General features: G+C 38.8%; 1 protein-coding gene across 2 annotated transcripts in view; it reads left to right on the forward strand.

Annotated features, from left to right (window-relative positions):
* The window catches only part of LOC145999662 (glutamate receptor ionotropic, NMDA 2B-like), a 957426-nt gene that overhangs the window by 26267 nt on the left and 911873 nt on the right, over positions 1-19286 (forward strand). The gene's annotated exons all lie outside the window — the stretch shown is intronic.

Here is a 19286-nt window from a genome sequence, read left to right on the forward strand (position 1 = left end):
AACGGAATAATAAACATGATTGCCCCGGGAAAATATGATTTACCCCTACATCATTACTATTGCGCCGTCCCACATATTTATTTTAATTTTAGTATTGTGAATCATATTCCACTGTGTTACCTCACGCAGCCAACCCCCCCCCCCTTCCCCGCCACACACACGAAATATTATACGAAATATTAATTTGACTTGGAAGTTTATTTTTTCGAACAGGAAGTTTTAAATTTTAATAGCTTATAAATTTACACTAGCAATTTTGAGTAAAGGTTTTGCGTAGCCCTAAAAGTACATTTAGAGACTGCAAGGTCAACTCGCGATATTTCAGATATATTAATAATTTTCATCACAACGTCTTGTAATAATTATTTGTTACTTCAATAACCTCCTCGCAAATGTTTCTCGCAAATTAAAACATAGATACCATTTTCTGTTTATGTCCTTGTAATGCTGACCTCCGTGGCGAAGTGGCTAGCACAACGCTTTACGATGCCAAGGGTCCCCAGGTTCGAATCCCCGCCCGGGCATGGGTGTACTTTCCTTTCACCAATTTCATCATATCATCACGCATCCTCATCTTTGCGATTAGCCATATGTAACAGACAAGCGAAGTAAAATAAACTAAGTCTATTAATAAATTATTTTTTAAAACTCTTTAATTCTTCTTTAGCATGCCACGTTTTTGTTAAAATTATATTACGATTTGTAAAATGACGAAATTCTAAAGGAGAACACGCAACTTTCTTTGTAGCGCATCGGTCAGAAAGTTTCAGGAATATGGATTTTCGAAATACATTTTTTCACATGTACTTTGCCCCCTTTTAAAAGTAGCGCGTTTTCAATTATATTAATAATCATTAAAAGTTTGCCTCAATACCATCTTGGAGGATGACAATTAATATTTCCCCCCTCCTAAAAGTAATAATAAACTTTCGCTCTCTGAATCTCTCATATAAATGCTAGGAGCCGTCTGCTTCAGCCGAGCTCACTCCCTCTCTGGTGACGTCACGCGTTCGTGCAAGATCGGCAATCTTCGGATGGCTTTACCTAATCTCTATTTACCTTGCCTCTGCATGTGAGTGAAGTCAAAAAGCACAGGGAACTAAATGAGCTATTAAGTAATGACAACGTGTGTAAAGCCCCCAGCCACAACAGACAAACAGCTGGGTGCTACGAGGCCCCCAGAAGAAAGTTTCAGAAATTGGTTTCTTAACAAGAGCTACCCCTAAGGCAATATTCTTTCCACTGATATCAGAGTCATTGTCAAGAAGGTTCAGTGATATGATGGTTTACATCGAGTTCTTGTCAGGGGTCACATGTAACATGCGAATTAAAAGTGTTTTTTTTTTCCATTACAGTAATCAACTGAGCTGTGATTTGACTCACATTGAAACACTTTCGATTGCTATTATGTAGATGTAACACGTGACGTGTGAAAGAAAGAAATGTGGCTTCGAGGAGCTGAACACGACTTTGAAGAACCTCCTCTCTCCTTGCACTTGCAACAAATGACGTCAGCATGTTTCTCCCTTGCATTGGCGTAGCTACGGGGTGTGCCGGGTGTGCCTAGGCACACCCTAATGGGCTGCTTTATCGAAGAGAATTAAAGACAGATATTTCAATAAGAGAGAAAATAAGCCGCAGTTTGTAAAAAGTTGAAATTGCCATTACTTGGTACAAACGTGTACATTATCGCTGATGAAACGAGTGTCTATAGATTTTCGATTTTTTGATGTCATTGGAGAAGGAAGATATTTACTGCATTCTACTCTGTACTGCAGCGCTTTTCTTTTATACCTGTCACAAGCTGCACGTGTGAGAAAGCTCTTCCAAGCTTACCCAAGTTAAAACTAAATTAAGAGCAACTCAGAAGCAGGATAGATTGGAAGCCCTGCTCTTGCTATTTGTGGAACAGGAAAAAGCTTATAGTCTATTGATGTAAATGAAGTTATTGATGAGTTTAAGAACATTGTACCTTTTGACAGACGTCTCTTGTTATAGATGACGTGTATTTTGATGTATTTGTTTGTAACATTTATGAACATTTTGTGTGCGTGTAATTTCTATGCAATTTGATTTTTTTCTACTACATATATTCAGAAATTTTCAACACTGTCATTTAGCGAATTTATATTCCTTGAAAAACATCAGTGCAGTTAAAGAGCCAAGTGATTGTGTTGCAAAATATGCTATTAAAAAGGTACAAGACCTCATTTTTTTTCTTTGTGCACACCCAAATATAAAGTTCTAGCTACGCCTATGCTCCCTTGTGACAGGTTGAAGCTTTTTCGGCTGCGAATTCCATGTTCATTTATGAAATATGCGTCCCGACCTGAACGTGGCGTTCTTTATGTGTGTCCATCAATTTCATCCTATCATCTCTCATCCCCATCGTCGCGATTAGCCAAAAGTGGAATAAAACGACGCTAAATAATAAAAATTAAATCAAATCTTGGTAACAAACTTTCATAAATAAATACAGCCTTTCATACCGAAGCGACACGACAAGATGTACAAGCTGCTGGGACTGGGCCTCAATAGCGTGCATCGTATCGCCTTGGTCTGTTGTACGCGCATGCGCGATGAAGGCTTTCTTAAAACTGAAGGTGCTCATGTCGCTCCGGTCTGAATGCTCCCTAATAGGATCTGTTCCGCATCTCTCTTTTCTTCCCCCAATATCAGTGCTCTCTCTATGTACACACCCTCCTTTCACCATTTATAGCCATAGCATGTCAAATTGAGCACACGTCTCTCCTTAAAATCTACAACACAATCAAACTGATCTTCTACAAATCAGCGACAATCACATGGGTCCTTTCTTGTTAGTATTTATTCAGTTATCCTTTTCATCAGTTCTACCACAGATAAACTGTGGTTCTACATTGAAAGAGGAACATAAATTAAGAGTCTTTGAAAATAAAATCCTCAGGAAAGTATTAGGACATAAAAGGGATGAGAAGACAGGTGAGTGGACAATGTTACGTAATGTAGAACTACTCAATGTGTGTTCCTGCCCATATATTATTAGATTAATTAAATGAAGCCATGTGGCACGAATGGGAGAGGAAAGAAGAGTTTACAAGGTTTCTTGTTGGGATACCTGATGGTAAGAGACCTATGGGAAGGCCAATACGAAGACGGAGGGGTACGTTGAGATGGACCTAAAGGAAATCGGTATGGATGGAAAGGATTGGATTGATCTTGCCCAGGATAGGGACAGACGGAATGCTTGTGTTGCTGCAGCCACAAACTTTCGGGTTTAGGAAGGCTAGAGAATTAGTTAGTTGGTCTTCATCAGTTTATCATTCATCCTCATCAACATTTTATGAACGTATAAAACGATGAATAATCAAGGGGTCCCGGGTTCGATACCCGGTGGAGGCACCTAGTGGTTCGAATCCCAATGTAGGTCCAGTTCCGATTAGCCTTCTGTGCATAAAGTGCATTTAAAACAATAACTCAAACTAAAACGACAAAATTTGTGCCACAAAAGTGTGGAAAGCCAACCATTAAGAGAGAATAGCGCAAAATGAATATCGCATTACACCCTGAGAGGCGAGAGTTGTTTCCATCAAAAATGTAGCTCGGGTCGATTAACTCTCTCACTCTCAGCTGTCAACATCGAGATGCCCTTTGGCAATTGAAACACGTGGGCGACTTCTGTCAACTACCACTGACACGGAGCATCAAAAGAGTTGGGGCTGAAGGGTATCACTGACAAACTTACCAAAACAGTCACAGGAAATTAAAAAGTTAACATTTGTCTGTGAAAGCAGGCGCTTTTTTAAATAGTTGTTTTTCATTCCCTCTTTTCATTCTGTTTCTCTCTCTCATCTTCTCACTGTTTCCTTCTCTCTCTCTCTTTCTTACTTTTGCGTCTCTATTTTTGTCTCTCTCTGTCTCATTGTATCATTTTCTCTCGTGTTTTCTGTTCTGCATCTCTTCTTGAAATTAAAATATCTTGCTATGTTATTAGTAGGGAAAGGATTTTATGGAAAGGGGGAAAAATGGTTCTGATAAAATGTCTTTATTCAATGCTCTCTTTTTCTGCGCCTTCTGTATATAATGCGCGCGGACCGCTTAGAGAACTATGGTTATATAATGCGCGCGGACCGTAAAGAGAACTGTGGTTCTGCCCAATAGGTTTTGTTAAAGTTTGTGTTTTCTCTCGCGGGTTTTGCTACATTATCTTGTGAACTATTGGGGCTGCAATGATTATATTACACCATTTTATATCTCCCGTTCTGCTCTACAAAGTGAGACTATAGAATTATATGTAGCTGCTAAAGAAAAGTGAAAATTATTTATTTTTTTGTCCAATTGTTTAACAACATATTAAAGAAATGGAAGGAAAAAGTGCTGAAGCATGAAAGAGGGGTTAAAATGGGATAAATGTTCTAATCTCATGAAATGGTGTAACAAAGTGTGTTCGTTTTTACTTGATTTCATGTCGTAAAATACATATCTCAAACGATCGGTTTGAAAACAGCTATATTTCTGGAAAGGAACTGCACCTTAAAATCCATTCCCTAGTTATTAGTTAAGTTATGGCTGTACTGCTCGTCGTGAGTTACTAAGTCGTTAGGCAAGCTCTAAACTATATTTGGAGGAATATTTTATAACTAGGCGGCTGAGTACGTTGAATTCGTATTCTGGGTGCGTGATAAATCCGTTATTTAGGTGTTTATTAATTATTTAGATGACAACACTTTCTTTGCACGTGGTTTACAGGAGATGGAAAGTTCTCAGACAAGGCTTTAGTTAACTTTTAAGGAAACGAAGTATTCAATTTAACTTTGCGGCCACTATCTTCATTCTTAATCTCGGTTTTCTTGGAGATGAACAGAACGGTGTTTGTTCCAATATGGGTAAATGTGTGGTAGCTTCTTTTTTATCCTTCACACTTTGCTGAAGGCACTTCCAGAGTCCAGCTGCTGCAAATTAACATTTTACGTTTGCTGTCTTAATCCTGACAAGACGTGGACACAAGTCCACATTTCTTATTTCTACATTGCAAGTATACCCTGTCCCAGCTAACTGTAGAGCAGGGACGCGCATAGCGGCAGAGGAGGAGGAGGGAAATCGAATGATGAAAGCGCAGTGTTGCGAACCAAACGGTCCTGACCCTATTTGTACGGAAATTTCATGGCATGTAGGGACGTACTGTCCAGACCTTACGCTAAATGCACGGCTTGTCAAAATTTGCTCTTGCAGTTTTATCCCTAATATTTCCCTAAGAAATTCTCAAATCAATCGTACTGACCTGGAGACAAAAATACGGTCCGTTTGCCATGTGCGTACGGTATTATCCTTTTCAAAAGTTTGCAACGCATGCAGAGTGAAGCAGGAAAAGCGGGTAGAGGGAGATTATTTCCATAACATCTTTGGCAGTTATGCTTTTGAAGCTTCGGAACGAGTCACAACTCTCGAAGCAGCCAATTAACCAAGCGAGCTGCTGACGTTATCTCAACCCAGAACCTATCGCTAAGCCCCTTGCTCAGGTTCTACACACCCACTAGGCTCGCTAGACAGACTCGCGCAGTCCGCTGGAGATGTTCCGAAAGTAATTCGACTCAACTCCAGTCGTCCATTACGCAATCCCGTTCCTCACTGTTTATTGGTGGAGCCGTCTCGCGTCACTACTTGCGCAGACTTTTGTTCTCGTTAACCTGGTCTACAGTTAGCTGGTACGGGGCTTTAAGGATTTCTATTTCGAATAGCTCTCACGAACTTACTTTTGAAGGTAAGTTACTTTGCCACTAGCTTTCAACAGGATTAACAATTTGAAGCAATATCATCCTTGTTATTAGCCAAAAGTCGCAGAAAAGCGACGTAAAATTACCCCATTCTAAACAATCCCAATTACTGTCTCGTCGCCGCCTTGTTATCAAAGGGTCCCGATGGAGGCACGTTGTACAGTGGGATCCATGAGTATTACCGTGCAAATTGTCCATGACTATTTTCATTAATTTTTCTCTTACATCCTGCGTGTTTTTAAGCGATGGATTTTTATGTATGATGGTGCAGAAGTTGTCAACAGCTTGTTTTGAGTTTTCTTTCAATTCTTGAAGCTCTTACTGGGTCAAATAAAGTGCACGAACATGGCGATGGACAATTTGCACGGTAATACTCATGGATCCCACTGTACAGCGGTTCAGATTCCACTTTAAACGGTAGGTCCAGTACCGATTAGCCTATCTGTACATAAAGTGGACCTAAGAAAAGCAATTCAAGTAAAGAAACAAATGAACAAACCAATCCCTGTGGCGGAGTGGCCAGCGAAATTCACTACAACTGCAGAGGTTTCAGGATCAAACCCATAAGCAATGAAATCGCATTCCATTGTTCCCATACTTTTTTTTTTTAGAAATTAATTGGCTTCCTTTTATCGTCGCGGCAAGGGATGGTGGCGACGACACGGTCATAGATTTTAGTTAGTGGCGGTGAGGAATGACGCGACTTGATAATCTATGCGACAATTGTGATTATTTATTATTTATTAATTAATTTCTGTTTCCTTTTCACAGGTAAGTGTACATAGCTGTAGACAGTGAACGAACAGCCTTCATACAAAAAGGGGTAAGTTGTTTGCAGTTCATTTTTGTTGATGAATTATTCAACGAGCTTTCGGGAGCTCATGTAACTCTCATCTCTAAAGATCAAGTGCAGCACATAATCGACAGGCCTTGATTTTCCGTCATCTTAGGATTATTTTAAAAAAACAGCGAATACAAAAATTTATTAATATTTTACCTATTAATTTTACTATTAATAGTAGATGTGTAATTACGTATTTTTTCCATTTACTCAAAAAACATCAACTGGCGGAAATATTAGAATTTCTTGAATTGATGACGAGAGAACGGTATGAGAAGTAATTAAAATTATTGATACCTAATTGTACATTTTGCGAAAATTATACGAAATATTTGTATTTTTATTATTTGGTGTCGACGTTTTTCTGACACTTTTGGCTAATAGGCAACTTCGGTTGTGAGTTTGAGGTCTTAATTCCACTATACTCTGTCCGGGTATCTCTATAGCAAGGCCGCGCAAGAAGGGTAGATAGTGAGTGGGCGGAGCGAAGCAGTACAAGCTGCTGGAAAGGCTGGTAACTGCAAACCCCCTCCCCGCAATCCCGTTCCCTCGCATGCCTTCAGTAGTCAGTCCTCCGGAGTCACTACTTGCGCAGAGACTTGCTTTCGTTAGCCCGCTCCCTAGATACGTTGGACAGAGTGTAGTTAACGAGTCCTACAACTGAGCTGGCAACACTGGCGTATACAGAGCGCTGATGGGGCTACAGCCCTTCCAGAAATTTTGAGAAAATTCAAACTTTTCAATTGAAAGCCAATAAGGAACTCTGGAAAACCAAATGGTTATTGCAACCCCTTCTTAAAGTGACCCCTGAGTACCATTTGTCTTTGAACAACTTTTAAAAGTAAGAATAAAAATGATATTACAAAATATTTTTACAGTGTACCCCCCCCCCTCTAGAATACAACTATTTAACATCCACTTTTACAATTCGAGCCCCATGCCCAAAAGATCCTGCGTACGCTTGTGGCGAGAAATATACGAAATGTGAAATTTCATATATGTTACGTGTATCCTCTCTTCTTACAATAACGGAGAGTGGGGTCCAAAACTGGGGGGCAATGACAGTTTAATTTTTCTTGGTAGACAAGGCTTAGCATTAGGAAGCCATAATTAAAGGCAAAAAAGTTTTAATTGGGTAACTGCCCCCTCCCGTAATTGCCGCCACTGATGAAAAAGCATTAATAGTTCTACCATTTTATTTTTTCCATTGTGCTTCGTTTTTCGAAAATGAAAAATGACATGATCAAAAAAAGTAGTTTTGATTTTTACGTCCATTTTATGCTGGACTGTATATGCAGTTTAAAGTGGTATCAGAACCGCTATAGGCCTCCACCGGGTATCGAATCCAGTACTCCTTGATTGAAAAGCGACGAAGTTACCACTAAGCCATCAGGAGGCCTACGATGAAAAATTAAAATTGCATTTTACACTAAAATGAGCTTAAAACTTAGTGTGCGAGTCAAGTATTACAAAATTTCCTTGCAATTTATATTTTCCCTTAAATTGTCTTTTTGCCCTAAATTTCTTCCTGAATTTCCCTATGGCGTGGGATATTTTCCTTCATGTGGAATGCGCTTTAGGTCGACAATGAATTTCCTTAAAAAATCAACAATGCATCTACTGCCCTTCAGTTTCTGAAGATGAGAGGATAGTTATCTGTCGATAATTTGGATTGATTGATCTTTTGTGCCACATTTGGCTAATTCGCGAAGATGGGGATGAGTGATGACATGATGAAATTGATGAATGGACGCACAAACATCCATACCCAGGTCAGGATTCGAATCCGGGACCCCTGGCGTCGTAGCGGATAATTTGGAAGGCTGCACAATACACACACATGGTCGATAATGCAACAAAGTAACTTCCTCATTGGTATCCAGGAAAAGCTTTAGAACACCATTCTCTTTGATGTTAAACTGCCACTAAATATTTCATTTTAAGCTTTTTATTTCGTTTCTGTGAAATTTTTAATTCAAAAATATTGATGCATTATTCTATCTTTGAGGAATTAGTCATAGCTTGCCATTAGAACGAAATTTACCCTCCCCCTTTTTTTGGAAGTGATGTATTATCTCGTTTTGTTGTTGTATGAGAGTACGACTAAAAATCACGTGAAAATGGCAACAGAAAAGGGGTGTAAGTGACGAACTTGGATGAAGACACTCATTTGTCAATCTCTCTTCCACGTACAGCCTGCACTGCGTTCTTGTTCATGCAAACTAACGAGGCTCTGGCGCCTGAATCACCGCCACTAAAATCTAAGGTGCTCAGATTTTTAAAACAACAAAACGGGACATTTTTCATATTTTCCTGAAGGAAAAAGGGACGAACCGGGAAGGCAAAATGTACACATTTTCATATAAGAACTGTTTCGTCATAAGTACTTACGTTTGAAAACTAATTAAGTAATTATATAAATATTGTGTAATTAACTTACATATGTGCTGCACTTCAACTCTTTTAGAATTGGAAGTCATTCATTGACATATTTTGCCCTTGAATGGATCTTCTTCAGTACAAATTACATTTTCTAAAAGTTTGCACACGCGTGTGATTAAAGTTCACCTTTTTAATCAACAAACCTTTTGAAGTTTGTACTGGAAGAGCGATCTTGTCAACAGTTCTGTCCAACAGTTCATAGTAGAGGAGAAGGTCTAAATATGGGCGAAGGTTTAAATATGGGTTTTGTAGTTATCAGCGCTCCCGGGTGCTGCAGCCTGGCAGAAGTTATTGAAACTGGTTATCTGTCAAGGACAAAGATTTCGGCACCAATTCGCAAGATAAAGTGGTGGTTAGTTTCGGCCTAGGACCCTGTTATAGAATTGCGACCTCCGAAAACTTTTTGCAGGTATGTTTTAACTCAGCGTTTTCTGAATTCTCATCTGCTTTGTATAGGTTATGGTATTAGCGGTACATAAAACAAATGTGCGCTTTTGTAATGCCATGATTGTTTGTGAAATACGTGCCACAGAGAGCGAAAATAAATTGAAGAAGAAAAATAGCGTGATGGTCTAAATAAGAGCTATAACATGAGGTGTAATGTTGACATCACATTTTCAACAAATATTTGGATGTTTTTCCTCAATTTCGATTTTTCCCATTCCGCGTGGTTTTCAAAACAACAGATTATTCATAAATATGAATTTTATAATTTTAATTGTTTTTGTGATATTTCCACTAGTAGCCCATATTTAGACCACAATTTTGAAATACATAATTTTACCATTTTTTGGAAATTGCTTTTTTTTTAAAAAAAATAATTATGGAGACCTATACTTTAGCATGCTATTGCATTTAAGTATATATTTCATAGATATGCATTTTAAAGGCAGGTGCTTGATATATTATTTTTTTTCCTCCGAAAATGACAACAAAAAAAGGGGGGCCCATATTTAGACCGTTTCCTCTAATAGTAGAGAAGGTGTATTGTTGCAGTAATTCTTTGCTAATAGGTGCTTGTCACAAAAAGGGGGCACCTTGGCGTACCGTATTATGTTTAAAAGAAATCTGGACAGACGCTCAAACGAAGGGACTCTACGGGACGTCTGGTTACCTGCATAATCTTCTGTGGGGTTTGTCCTGTGTCCTGTCCATGTGTATTTGTGATTGTCATTTCATCTATTTCACCTTGTCGCTTTTCAAATTCCATCTGTGCGATTATCGAAATGTGGCAGAAAATCAAAGTGAAAAAAAATAATGGTACCCGAAAAAAATGAGTGGGGATAGGAGGGAAAGGAGAAGAAATTATGTTTTGTCACGGTGACATGCAAAACTCCCTTTGAATATCATACGAAAAGAGAAACAACTAGTCGACCGTGTTGAGGCCGAACCGACCAACTTGACCCTTTTTCCACCGTCACTGCCCAACCGGAAGTGGCAGGCTCTTGAAGAAACTTCATATATTTCTCTGGATGCCAAAATTCGGACATAGCGCAGGGGTGACTCTTTGTCATCTTTTGCACCCTGTTCAATTCCGGGCATATGATATCAATCTTTTATGTATATGCTTGCCAAAAAGTACAAAATTACTGCACGTATATTTCTCTAGGAGGAAATGTCGTACAGTACCTTTCCAGGAAAGAAATGGAAAATTCCTATATTGAAGCCTATAAAGGAGAACTTGAAAGTGGTAAATCTGATCTCATATCAACCTACGCTTATGTTTTCGAGTTTTTCAGCGTTCTTGAAGGCAATGGATGCAACAACGTTGCAGCAGTGAGTGACACATGAATTAGGAGGACTCCCCACCACAAACTACACGCACGACACTAGTTCCTCCCCGTCCTGCGTGTGAAGATCTTTCACTGCGCATGCGCTACAAAGAACCCAAGGTTACACAACGCATGCTGTTCTGCATTTGCAGCTTAGGAGCGAGTTACATCTCCCTTTTGCCGCCAATCAACAAGCGAGCCGCTGACGTCATCTCAACCTAGCACCAATAGCTAACACCGTTGCTCAGGCTCTTCGCTGTTGATAGGCTAGCCAGACTCGGACAGTCAGCTGGAGATGTTCAGAAAATAATCGGACACTGCGAAAGACATCAAAGCGGCAATCAACATGCAGCGTGACGTGTTACTCTTGTGTGAACGATCGAATTTCATCTTAAGATTTGTTTTCGAATGGTAGGATACCTGCTGTGCAATATAGCTGACATGTCCTTTGTTACTAAAGTGTGAAATGATCATTATAGTCAGGCAACTCGCAATGCTGCAAGTTATATGTTATGTTAATGCTGACGGAAGATGGAGCTGTTTCGATTTGATTTTCATATTGCAGATATTGCAAAATGCATGCCATATTAAGAGAAAAGAAACAATAAGCAGAGTAAATGTAAAAGAATCCATTGCAAAAAAAAAATAATTTCGGAAACAAGATTTCGAAATGAAGTGGTTTGTCTCAGTTTTTATTACAAAGTCCTCCAAAGTAACTTTCTTTTTTATTATCCTTAACAAATACATTGATTAAAATTTGAAGTTCTCCTTTAGTGCTTATTTCTCCGACTACACATACAACAGTAGGTGAGGGATAAGCCTTTCCGCTAATGAATTTTCAAGGGTTTTAAGAGTTTCTGTTGCAATATAAAGTGCATCTTAGATTGCTTGCAACAATCGAGCTACACATCAACTTACGAGGGGCGATCAAAAACTTCTGGAGATGAACTTAAAGGGATCAAAGTTTGAAAGTCACCCCTACCTTCTTTCACTTCTAAATTATAATAATGAGTTGGCGATGCAACATGCTTTTACATATTGTACAGGAAATTCTCAGAAACTGGTCAATATTGTATATATACTTATGGCAAAATGGTGTACACCAACCTCTGTTTTCGTCTCCAGTGAAGAAGAATATCTGCAATTGTCTAATGAAAAGAACATGGAGGTGTTCGACCAGTAAAAAAAATCGGAATAATATGCATGGATTATAGGGATAATAAGGAACATTAAATATAGGGAAATATTAATAGATTAGCAGAGTATTAGTAAATGGTTTTTCCTTACTCTGTGCCATGCTGCAAAAAAATTGATTATACAAACGTACGTAGGAAATATTCAGATATAGAATGAGTGTTGTGGGTGCAACACTATCTTTTTCAATTTGGGCCATGCAAAGCCACCTTTTACATGAGTTTTTCCATCGCTGCCCACTTAGCATAAATACATTTAATTTTTTGCTTTGCATTAGGCTTGAGCAACTTTCTTGCATTTGCGGAGGGTAGCAAGTGCTCCGTGGGGGAAGACGAAACCACTCCATCTTTCTTCTGTCATGATTACAACGCCTCCCTGATGGAGCCTTGTAATCAAGGGGTCCCGGGTTCGATACCCGGTGGTTCGGATCTCAAATTTAAACTGTAGGCCCAGTCCCAATTAGCCTTACTGTGCATTAGTTGACTTAAAATACAAAATCAGTAAATCAATCAACCACGATTACAATGCCCCACAGGTTTCACTCTGCACGAACGAGACCGACGAAGCCTCCTTCACTTTTTTCCGCCCCTCTTACAACGCTGATCGCTCTGCAGCACACACGTGCATACGAGAGACCTCTCTCGCAAATAAGCAGAGTTGCCAAGTCCTGTTCTACACAGTGAATGTTAAGTAAATAACGTAAAAGTAAATAGGATGTATGTTTTTTGTTTGTTTTAAATACGCTTTATTCATGTAGAGGTGGCAGTTTATATTGGGATCGGTTCCACCATGTGATATGATATGATTTGCTTTATTTTACTTCTCCTTTTGTGCCACTTTTGGCTAATTCACGAAGATGGGGATGAGTGATGATATGATGAAATTCATGAATGGACACTCACAAATATCCATGCCCAGGCCAGGATTCAAACCCGGGACCCCTGGCGTCGTAGCGCGATGTGCTAACCACTCCGCCACAGGGGCCGGCGGTTCCATCATGTACCTGACTGGGAAAATAACCCGGAACCCACGATTACAAGTCTACAGCGTTTATGACTATGCTATCCGGGAGGCCCATGACTTTGTTGGGCTATATTGTCGCAATAAGTGACCTATAAGGCAGTTGACACAGTTGGGGTGTAGGAAATGGCCCTTTGTCAACCAATAAAATGTCAACCTCCCATACACGTATAAAAATAACACACCCTGTACTGCTATTTGCAGACTATCGAGTGTCTCTAGTCCGGCCTCACGGCCAGTATCATCGTCTGCGAAGCCCGCGTTGTGTCGTCCATAAACGTTTTTGATTGTCCCTTCAGCCGTTTTATCTTATTACTAGTGCTCGGAAGTTGAGGACCTATAAATTGGCAAAAAAATACCTATAAAAGACCTAAAACGGAAAAAGGACGTATAAATGTGTATAAATTAATTAATAACTTCAGTTTTAATCTCATATTTAATGAATAAAAATAATAAAAAAATTCTGGTGTTATGGAACACACAGTGCGAAAAAAAACTATACGAATAAAATGCATCTTCTTTCAATCCAAAAATGTTTTTCTCTCGTTTCAGGGATGGTTCAAATGTATTTCTTTCTTTCTTTTTTTATTTCTTTACAACAGAAAGGATGTTTAAGAGGTGATGAACTGATGATTCGAATTGAGAATGTGCAGTAAGAACGTAGTCGAAAGAAGGTGAAGTTGCAAAAAAAGCCGTTAAGATCTAAAAAAAGGCTAAAAAAGGACCAATAAGCCCAAAGACGCTGAAAATGGCAAAAAAGGACAAATAAAACCCATCTTTTTCTAGCCTACAATGACCCAAAATGAACATATATTATAGGATTTTTCCTCAACTTCCGAGGCCAACTTATTACCATTCATCCTGATCGTTGCGAATAGCCAGAAGTGTCAGAAAAGCGAAGTACAGTGATCTACATTTATAAGTCAAGACACTATCAGTTATTCACATTCTTACTGACTATACTTCAGGAGGCCTTAGAAAGTGCGCTTCGCGGGCTAACAGCAGACGTCGCTCGCACAGTATTGCCGATACTCTCGTGTCGTCTGCTCCTCAGCCGAACAAACAGGCCGAGGTAGCAAGAGGCAGAGGTCACTCACCCTTCCAAGGGTGCAGCTAGCTAGCTGTGGCAACCTGGGTCGCTCATTCGCAGACCTGGTTGGTTCTCGCAGACACACCCCCATATTGTCGTCTGCTGCAAGCCCGCGAAGCGATCTTTTTAAGGCCTCATGGAGTATAGAATAGAATTTGAATTTGAAAAATTGTTTTAAGTCTACTTTATGCACCGATAGGCTAATCGAGACAGTTTAAAATGGGATCAAATCAATCCCGGAACCCTTGGGTTACAAGGCGACTAACTTAATAATCACCTGACTAGTAGCTATTTGAGGTTCTATTATTAGTGACTTTGAAAGCACTTGTAGAGGGTATTTAGCATTATTTAAAAGTCGCAAATTCAGAATTATCCACACGTTAATATGTAGCTACAAGATAGCGATACCCTCACTATGGGCTGATATAACTTGACAAGTTTAAAAACAAGACGCTGAAATCCATTGTTTGCGCACCTCACATCACATTTCCCCACTCCATTGTCTGCGGCGACGTTCGTTCGCAGTGTTACAACCTGGAGGGAGCGGAATTGTCTGAGAATTTTCAACGAAATTTGAATATGAAAGGCATGAATTAGTATCCCGTCACCTACGCTACCTATTCATTACGCTAAATTCTAAATACATTTTGATATTTTCCCTTTAAACCTTAAATGAATTAAGTTATATTATGGATATTTCTTACCAGCATATGAAATGTATGAAATAAAACGATAGAAAAATGAAAAATATATAAACGATAGAACTGAGCTCACCTTCTAAATGTTTTCCAGTTCTCCTTCTTCAGTTTCACTCTCCCACTCCCACTCCCACTGTGTCTAACGATGAATCTGTGTCCGTGTCTCAATCGGCTTCACCAAGTCTAATTCAGTTCATCTACACGCTCGTCCATAAGTCCATCTCTTTCAAAGTAAGAATCTTGCAGCCAAGAGCAAAGAGCATGAACATTTCAATGCTTTAGAAAAGAACTCAGGCAAGCGTGTTATCAGATTGCTTTCTCGTGGTGATTGTTGTAGAGGATAAAGAAACGAACCACCACCCCACTAGTTAAAAAAAAAAAAAAAAAAAAAAAAACTGGCCACTGCTCGATGTCGCATTCAGAAAATGAAGTCATTCGCCCTGTAGTTTCTCTTCGTTATAAACCTTAACGCACGTGCATAATACTACAGTTTACGATCGGTGCACCGCACGCATTTTCAAAAACCGGATTAAATGAAATGAACCACTGATATAATAGGAGCCTGCATGCACCGTCACGCTAAACAGTGAAAATTGTTTGTCATATTTGTTTTAGCTTAATTTTGCTGAGTTGGCACCACTGGTACTCTCAACGCCAGACCAGTGAGTAGAAGAGTGGTGGGGAGGATGACGTAATAGGAAGTGCTCCGCAGCGATCTGCGCATATCGGGACTTAACTTGTCAGGCTATAGTGAGTGACTTTTTTGTTTTGCTTGAACGTTTGAAAGGCATATTACGTCGTGTTCACTACATTATTATATTATCTAAAACTGTGAAAATTCATTATGTGGAACCTGCAAAGGAACGTAATCAGACTGAAATCGAAAACTCGCTCTCCGTGATCATTTTCAATATTATATAGTTTGTGTTTCTCCACTGAAAGGGTACGTGTAGTACGTCATCTTAGGCGATATGTTAGTACCACAGTACATGCGACCGATTATTTTGCAAAAAAACGTTGTCTGGGTGAACTGGTGGATTTAGCGCCAAAAAAAAGGCATGACTATGTACTATGAAAAGACAAGATAATTATTTCCAAATGGACATGAAGTGTTCTGTAACTTTATGTGGAATCCTTCCGCAGCCACCTACTGTAATAGGCCTATATCTTTACAGACAAAAAATAAAACCAAATTTAGAACAAATTGGTTAATCAGGACTGAACACTTAAATGTGCCAGAACCTGAAATAGAATCCGGAACATCTTGAATAGGACACTTACGTGAACATTACACCTAAAATTTACATTTTCTGATGATGTTAAGTTCAAGCTAATATATTTTTTATTGAAATCCTTATTAATCTTAGTCTTACGTGAACACAGAGTGGACCTGAAATAAACTTTGCCACACTTTACCCCTCTCCAAAACTAATATCAATATATATATATATATATATATATATATATATATTTCAATTGCAGTTTCTTGCCATTTCAATCAAGCGACTGGGAGTATCGACAGAGTTGTCAGGTGCAGAAAATTTTGCAGTTACAAGACAAATTTCGGTGTAAAATTATAATCCATGATTCTTCATGTAAATATGCTACTAATATTTAGGTACTTTCTGCTTGCATCTGTTGATAACATTTCGATCTGCTAGTGTTGCCAGCTAAGGTGATGTGACCCTAAAATGGCACTTTCTAACTTAGCCCATATAATCCTCAATCTGAAATCCATCAAATGTTGCACGTGACCAATATTGATTACAAATTACATACTCATATGGCATCGGTCATCAGTGGACTTTGGATTTTAAGGTTCCAACAAGAGTGCTTTTAGGTTTCTAAAATAGGCTCTAAAAATAGTTTCTGAAAATCCTGAAATAAGTTCTAAAAATCTTAAAATGGATTCTAAAAATCTAAAATTAGGCTAACAAAAAGCCTGAAGTAGGTTCCAAAATATGTAAAATGGTTCAAAATTCATGACAAATATTGATTAGGTACAACCGTTAAAATCAAGATTTCAATTTTTGGATACATTGGTAATACGTAAAGTTGAAATAGAGAAAATATCTGCCTGCACCATTGAATTTTTTTTCAAATTTCGCCTTGAATTCCAGTAAGTATAGTTGAATTTTATCATGTTACTAGAGTGACCATCCTGAATATGGGAGGATGGGGTAAGTGAGACAGGTTGGACAAGTGCATCCATCCTAGCTAAATTGTAGACCATGATAGAAATTGACTCCGCGAGAAGCTAGTTGGTGTCATGGAAGCTGGAGAGGCTGTGTGCGAAGAAGTTTTACGCTCACTTGAAAATTGACGATTTTATAGGTATATATTTATATTCGGTGTTATCTTTATAAAGATTATGGTGTATACAGAAGTCTACATTCAATTTTGTCAATACATTTTAACACTTGTAATATATTTATTGCATAAATATATATTTATGAACCTCAAACTGGCATCCGGTGAATGTAGCATTATTAGACTCGCATACAGGCGTCAAGTAAATAAAACATGTGGGGTGTGGTAAGAGCGTACACCTAGAATCTTAGACAGTCGCACTTGTTAAAAGTTTCACTGATTCACTGGTAGGTTATTTCTTCTTAATTTTAACAACAATGCCCAAATGTGTAGTGAGCAGTATGCGTGCTAAATGTTTCGTTCTGGCAAATGTCCACTCATTCTTTTGCCAGTTAATTTTGCTGTCTGAAGGACTCCCCAGTACATTCCATTAATCTGGACACACGATTTAAGTTATTTAGAACGTTTGTCTGGTGAAAGTTATTTGCCAAGTTTTATTGTTCAATTTCTGTATCTGGTCTCATTTGCCCCACCCGGTGGGGCAAGTGCGTCCACATGCAGACTTTACTTATTTCAATTTTTTAACAGGGAAGTTAATTATTTGTTTGTATTTGAACTAGATAAAAATGTTCATAACTGTTCTTACGTGTAGCCTGGTAAAAGTTTGTTTTTATTCTCAAATAAATAATGTGCACACTATGACCTTTCTTTTCTTAACGGGTCTCACTTGCCCCACTCTCTCCTACATAACATTTTTTTTCGTGTCATTCACAGTCAAACTTCGTCTTTTTTCTGTGAGGAACATCTTACGCATTTAACATGATCTTTCAACAAAAACAGTCAGTGGTGCAAATTTGAATGTTGAAACGTTACTTTGCAAGGCATGGATACCACAAAGCACATCGTGCAGGTAACAGTGGCGCCAGACATTTTGCTTTGTTTAGGGCAGGGGTTTCCAAACTTTTTTGTTTCGCGGGGCCCTTAGTGTTTCAAAATCTTTCCGCGGCGCCCAAGTCAGAATGTAGGCTTGTCTAATACTTGTAGCACTCAGTTAGTGTCGTTAGGTTGCTTGCCTTAAATTAAGCCCCTATCACACGGTACTGGATTTCTAGTAGGATTGCACTAGTTGGCGCTGAACTAACTTTCTAGGTAGCTATCATGGACGCCTGGCTGACTGCTTGACTGATTTCAAGTAATAGGACATGTTCTAATTCCTACTTGCTTTCCTCGACTGGATTCTGTGGAACAGCCAATCAGAGCAAAGTTTCGCCATGTGAAGATAATCTGTGAGTGTGCAAAGGGACGCTTTTGTCTGTGGTTTCCGAGTGTTACTCCAGCAATGTATAACGTATACAGCATGAAAGGCGAGTTGAGTTACACCATCTTTGCTGAGTGCACGGTGTTTACATTTGAAACAACTAAAATATTCTTCAATACGTGTACAGTAAACGTTGTAAAGTATTTATTTAAGCAGCGCCATTGTTTTGTACCTAATAACGTTGTTTACGAAACGTTATTCCTCTCGGTTGAACAGTTATCGGCTTTTAAAAATGTGAAGTGATACATTGTTTACTTCTCACGCGACCGCCATTACAACTTCCCTCGTATGGGAACAAAAGTATATCGACAAGTACGCTGATAAGTATCCTGTGAGGCGAAAACTAGCAAATTGGTGCCCAGTCCAGCGCCAACCAGGGCATACCTACTGGAAATCCAGTTCCATGTGATGCGGGTTTTAAAAATTAAACACATATTTCAAATTCAGAAATATTTTGTGTAAAAGTACTAAATAAGCACATGTTTCGAACAATCATATCATTGATGCAATATATTGAAACATTTCGCGGCGCACACTTTGGGAACCATTGGTTTAGAGTTTTGAAAAACATGATGGACTTTGAGGAAAAGAAATTGACAGAACGTTTGTTTCGAACACTTTAATCATTCACTGTCTTCGGTACCAAAGCAAGAAAATACCTCTGTGTGATACAAAAATCCTTAAAAACCTTAAAAATACATAAAAACCTAAAAAAGGTTTGATTTAGGCACATAAACCTAAAATAGGTTCTAACAAGCAAAATAGGTTATTTTAGTCACTAGTCAACTTCGTTTGTTGTTGTGTTTTTTAATGAACCGCTGACATAATTTGTTATTTCTTTTTTACCT

The sequence above is a fragment of the Lepisma saccharinum genome, chromosome 15 (genome assembly GCF_977018435.1).
Source record: "Lepisma saccharinum chromosome 15, izLepSacc3.1, whole genome shotgun sequence".
Lineage (NCBI taxonomy): Eukaryota > Metazoa > Arthropoda > Insecta > Zygentoma > Lepismatidae > Lepisma > Lepisma saccharinum.